Below are 6,840 nucleotides of genomic sequence, written 5' to 3' on the forward strand. Positions count from 1 at the left end.
AGAAAAGTTAACTTATGATGAAATACCCATTGCCATATTAGATAGGCAAGTACGGAGGCTTAGAAACAAAGAAGTGGCCTCAATTAAAGTTCTGTGGAGAAATAACAATCGAGAGGAAATGACATGGGAAGCAGAAGAGAATATGCGATCCAAATACCCACATTTATTTCAGCCCTTGGAAGAAGTCCAAGATGACACGTCAAAATCATAAGGTATGCATGTTTTCCCCTTTATACATTCAGGTCGTGTGTGGCCAAATTTCTAGTGCTGTTGTATTATTGCCCTGTGAGGCATTGTTATTGTGGGTTGTTGTGACAGGGTGGTAGTGCCACATTACAGAGGAAACTCTGGCGAAATTTTTATAGAATTCCCCAAGCCTTTAACATTCGAGGACGAATGTTCCTAAGGGGGGTAGAATGTTACACCTCGGAAAATTTTCCGTTGGTACGCAAGAGAATGAACTAGTGATGAATATGCGTACATGATGTCCATGAGCAAGAAACGACGTTGATGACCTTAAGCGAGATTTCGAAAGTATCCGATGTGAGACAAGGAAGTTGGCTAAGTTTAGATGAGATACAAGGTGAGCAATGCATGTGCATGGACGGGGGTGATTAAAATGAGAAGTCTAAGAAATATGGGAAGTTGTAGAATTGCAACTGCCCAGTGGTTGGATATTGCAAAATACGGACCGTAAAGTGCAATACGGTCCGTAAACTGGCAGTCGTAAACTGCCATGCAAAAGCTCATCTTGCTGCCCAGTGGTCGTAAAGTGCAAATACGGACCGTAAACTGGTATACGGTCCGTAAACTGCCAGGTCGTAAACTGGCATGCAAACTTCAACTTTCTGCCAGCTGAGGAAAAAGGTATAATACGACCAGGTGGACGGACCGTAAAGTGATTTACGGCCCGTAAACAATGGTCGTTAACCACCATGAAGGCATCCCAGCTTCTGGTTCTGGAATTGGTTAATTACGCCCATGGAGGACGAGCCGTATAGTGGAATACGGATTGTAAACCTCCATGGACGACCATTGTTCACCCAGCACAGATTTTTCAATTCATTAAATATGAGGATCAAGACTTGTCTTATTTCATTACCACATTACACCACTTCTCTCTAAAACTTCTCTCTACATTTATTATATGAGTTTTCAAGGATTATAAGCCATCAATAACATTAAGACAAGTGAATAAAGGATAAGGGAATCATCAAGGATCATCCAAGTCAAGAAATCCAAATGGAGAAAAACTAGGGTTTTGCTCAAAGAGGAGTATTATCAACCAAAGCTTGTTCCTACAACTTTTAAGGTAAGATTCATGATTTTTACAAGATGTTTAAGGTATTGGAGAATTAAAATACATGGATTGTAGAAAATGTGGTCAACTAGGTCATGAATAATGAATAGTGACATTTTGAGAAATAGTTTGAATTAAGTTATGAATGTTGTTGTGTTTTGATATGAATGTGTTATAAATGGTATTAAGATCATGAACTAAACGCTTTAGACGAATGGACGAAGTTGGGTGTTATGACCATGAATGTGGGTGAATTAGAGGCAAATTGAGGAATCTAGATAATGTGGATAATGTGAATGACTAATGGCCATTGTTATGATATTAATGAAGGTATAAACGCCAGCATTGGGAGGGAACGTGCAAGTGTAGAATAGTTCGACGGAAAGGTATGTAAGGTTGACCCTTCTTTCATAAGGCATGGTTCTTGGCCAAATTTCTAATTCCTCTGTACGAGTATGTCGTCTTCACATGGTTGACATTCCGAGCTCATAAGCTCATGACCCTTGATATGTACTATGATTATACTATGTTCCTCGTATAACGAGTAAGTCTATAATGTAGATGTAACGATAATGATGAGGACAGAAATGATGATGAGAGTAAAATGAGATTAGAGATGCTTACGAGCTATGATATATGTATATGTATGCCTATGAAGGGCTATGATAAGACCCCGAGCTTATGATGCCGGGTAAGACTATATGTATATGACTATGTACAGAGTATGTATACGATTACGAAACGCGCGCACACCTCTGCAGATGGTACGGATAACCCTGAAGCCTTGGTAGGGCCAGGTATGAGTAACCTTGAGCCTTGGTTGGCCAAGTATGTATGAAACACCGATCCTATGAGGTCGGGTATGCTATGTATATGAAATGACTATGTATATAATATGAATATGAATGTGATAAGACTATGTATAAGAATACAAATAAGGACATGTATACGAAATGAGCACAAGTATGGTACGAGTACTATTATGAAATACGGATGACGACGTAGGTGTACTAATACGTATGAAAAATGGAAAGTCCTACGAAAGGCAGGTAAGTACTATGACGATGATATTATTGCCTCCCCTCCTATGCTATTTCATACGTTGTTCATTATGCTTATATATCGATGTTGATCATGCTTTACATACTCAGTACATTCTTCGTACTGACGTCCTTTTGTTTGTGGACGCTGCGTCATGCCCGCAGGTGCACAGGGAGACAGACTTGATCCATAGCTGCTTATTCAGAGATTGCATAGCAGAGCTCCATTTCTTTCGGAGCCGTAGCTTTTGGGTACTTATTCTTTTGTGTATATAATTATGGGCATAGCAGGGTCCTGTCCCGCTCATACGATATGTCATACTCTTAGAGGCTCGTAGTCATGTGTATGTGGGTAGAGATGTTCGGCCCATGTTTTGTATATTTTCTTTTTGCTGGCCTCGTCGGCCTTGTACTTATGATGTGGCATAGATGCCTATGATATGTTAAATGATGATGGTCGTTGAATGGGATCAATATGATTAACGATAAGAAAAGCACGAATTGACTTATGGTTCACCTAGATGTTATGTTATGTACGATAAGGGGGTGCCCGGGTGGGGTAGCACCGGGTGCTCGTCGCGGCCCCCTAGCCGGGTCGTGACATTTACCCATGTTATATTATACTCATGTCTGATGATACACTTGTTCATGTTCAGCTTATAGCTTTACTTTCAATTCTTATTATTTCATGTGCCATGTTTATTCAATTAGTTGGTTTACATACCAGTACATTTCAAATGTACTGACGTCCCTTTATTACCTGGGGCCTGCATTTCACGATGCAGGTATTGATTTATAGGATGACAGATCTGCCCACTAGGTTCGCACGTATCAGCTATTGGTGAGCCCCATTTTGTCAGGGCGTTGTCTTTATTTTATGTTCATGTCATATCATGCAGTAGAGGTATGCCGGGGGCCTTGTCTCGATAAATAGTTTTGCAGTCAGACTCATGTAAGAGGTTTCATAGACTAGTTTAGTCATGTCATATCAAATATGTAGTTGGGTTAGCCTTGTTGGCTACGTTATATTGTTTCAGACTATTTTCCACATTCATGATATAATAGTATTCTCAGACTTATGATTATTGAATCCCATGTTTTAATCAAATCATTCATGTTTAACTTATATTCCGCATTAGTACATGTCCCGTGTTGATTTAGCAAGCCATGTGGTTCACTCAGTCACATGCAGCAAGACATCGAGTGTCGTGTTACGCTCAGGCCATGGTTCAGGGCGTGACAACTTCTCATGCCAAGTATTTGATGGCTTCTTCATACAAAAGGAAAGGTAGTTGTATAATAGTGGCCTTCACTTTCTGAGGTGAGAGTTTATTCAGTTTCTGATTCTCAAGTATGAAAATTGCTGGTTTGTCATCACAGGCATTCCTAAGTGGTTACAAAGAAGGAATTAATAATAGAATACAGTTTCTAGCAAACAATAGTAATTATCAAAAAATAGCAACACCACTATTTGATACGAGAAGAAAACAAAAAACATAAAATAATTCTAACATCAAAGAGAGGAAAACTCTTTACTACTTCTTGTGAAATCTATATTTAAGTGAATTTTCTTGCAGAGGCTCATATATAAAGCTGCCACAATGAATCATTCTTGATGAAATGACTTTCTTCTCAATTGAACAATTTATCTTAAGGCTCGTTTTCCTTTTGTTTCCCTAAAAAGAATACAAACTAACATATATCAAATGAAAATTGGTATAACTATGTATATATTCCATAAACAACATTACAAAAATATATAACTTACGTAACTTGCCTTTGAGATGAAGATTTAGAATCTGGATCAGCCTCATCAACTTTCTTTACTTATCATCCAAGATAGTGTATTTCTTCAAACAACACCTTTGCCTATAAACTTACTATCACACCTCGTAAATTCCCCGTGAAAGCACAACAAATAGACTAACGAAGAATACGAGTATATGGTGTTTTAATCAGAAGGGAATGACGTTTGGCGATCCTAAGTAAGATTTCAAAGGCAATGGGAATAAGAGATAAGGTTATGCTCCACAACGACTAATTATAGGTTCTGAAGACGTGAAAGTTGTAGATTTGCACTTTGGCCCAGTCGGTCGTAAAATGAAATACAGACCATAAAGTAGTATACGGCCCGTAAACCACCATGTCATATTCCAACATACAAAACTTCAACTTTCTGTCAAATGTTCAAATGGTTAAATACGACTTGGAATACGGACCGTAAATTGAAATACGGCCCGTAAACTGCGATCGTAAATGACCATGATCCCCAGCATACCTTTCTGATTTTGATATGCTTAAATACGACCACGAAATACGGCCCGTAAACTGGAATACGGACCGTAAACTGGGTTTACGACCACTGTGCACTTCAACTACTGTTCATTCCGGATCAGATTTTAAGTCATTAAAAGGAGACCCAAGCTCATTAAATTCATTTCATTCCACGATATGTCTCTCTAGAAACCTCTAGAATACTCTTCACTCTTCATTACAAGAAAATCAAAGGAAATCCATGATCAATAACACCAAATCCATGAAACAAAGTGTATGAAACCTAGCTAAAGTTCATCTCTCTCAAGAAAACCTAAAGGAAGTGAAGTAGGGTTTTGGTGCTAGAGGAGTAACTCCATTCAAGGCTTGTTCAACCATCATCCAAGGTAAGTTTCATGACTAAACCATGTTGTTTAAGGTATTGGAAGGTTAAAATACTTGAATTGTAAAAAGACATAGGAAATGGGTCATTCATGAGTGAATAGTGTCATGGTTGGATGGTAGTTGGGTTTAATTATGAACGTTGGAGTGTTGTGATTATGAATACGTTATAAATGACATTTAGACCAGGAAATAAGTATTATATATGAGGAAACGCGATAGTAAGCTATAACCATAAATGTGGAGAAATTGAAGAGAAATGGTGGATTGTGGTCAATGTATATGAATGATGATTGTTGATTGCGATATTGTGAATGTTGTTGTGAACGTGTGGGAGTTGATATAGCATATGGGAAAAGTAGTATAAACAAAGGAAGTTCTGTCTAATTTTCCCTAGAAATAGTCACGCATTTTTATAGTCGAATTAACTAACGTTAGTGCGAATTCTCTCATGAAGGTAGAAACGTGATATCGGAGGAGAACAAGCAAGCGATAGCTTAGTTAAACGTCAAAGGTATTGAGGCTAGTCCTTCTTTCTAGTGGCATGAATCTTCTAACATGATTTTCCTTCCTCCCCATGAGTTCCTATATTCCCAAAAAGCTAAAAGCCTATGTTTAAGAATAGCTATATAAGATAAGAGACATGACATGATTATCCTATAATGATGATGATGTTATTTATTGCTTACACTCACCTTACATGCTAGTTCCTTCAAGGGGAGGCAGGATGTCAATACTTACTCCATAATGAAATCGGGGGAATCACGACCTTACGTCACCCCGATAAAGTAAAATTGTTCTTAAGCCTTATGCATGTATTATGATAAGTATGTTACGATAAGCATATTATGATGAGCATGTATGATGATGTTATAACACCGCGCCTATTTGGCCGGGCAGTCACCGCCAAGGCGGGCAGCTATACGATACACCATGGCCAAATGGCATGGGCAGACACCACTAGTGGGCGGCATGAGATGATACCCCGGACGCGGGAGGCCTGGACGCAGGCTAATGTTATGATTATTACACCGATCTGATACGGACGGGCAGCTTATACATTATCACACCGTACCTATATGGACGGGCAGCTTATATATGTACTTATGCATTCATGACATGATGATAATTATGAGTAAGCCAGTATGCACTATTTCTTTTACACTTGACAGTCAGATACAGTTATTCCATATTGATACTTCTTTTATATCATTGCCTTATTTTCTTGTTTATGCCTCTCATACTCAGTACAATGTTCGTACTGACGTCCGTTTTCTTTGGACGTTGTGTTCATGCCCACAGGTAGACAGGGAGGAGAACTCGACCCAGATCCGTAGTAGCTGTCAGCTGATTGAAAGAACTCCTTCGTTCGGAGGTGCTTATGATGATTCTTTTGTGTGTAGTGTATATGTATTTTTGGGCATGACGGGGTCTTGTCCCGTCCTTATGTATAGCACTCCAGTAGAGGCTCGTAGATGCACAGTATGGGTTGGATGGTCTCACGAGATTGCTACTGTATATATATATATATATATATATATATATATATTATTTTGACAGCCTAAAGGCTTGTGTATATAAAAGTATTTTTATATCCTCAAATGAAAGATGATATTTCCTACGTTTGGAGTATAAATTAATAAAAGAGCATCAAATGAGCATGATGAGAGATAGAACGAGCGGTGCTTGGTGGCTAGCCCCGGATAACCGTCGCGACCCCTAGCTGGGACGTGACAAAAGTGGTTTCAGAGCGCGGTTCAGTCCTAGGAAGTGTCTACGAGTCGTGTCTAGTAGAGTCTTATTTATGGTGTGTTGCGCGCCACATCAATAAACAAGAGGCTACTA

Source organism: Lycium barbarum, chromosome 4 (assembly GCF_019175385.1).
Source record: "Lycium barbarum isolate Lr01 chromosome 4, ASM1917538v2, whole genome shotgun sequence".
Taxonomy (NCBI): domain Eukaryota; kingdom Viridiplantae; phylum Streptophyta; class Magnoliopsida; order Solanales; family Solanaceae; genus Lycium; species Lycium barbarum.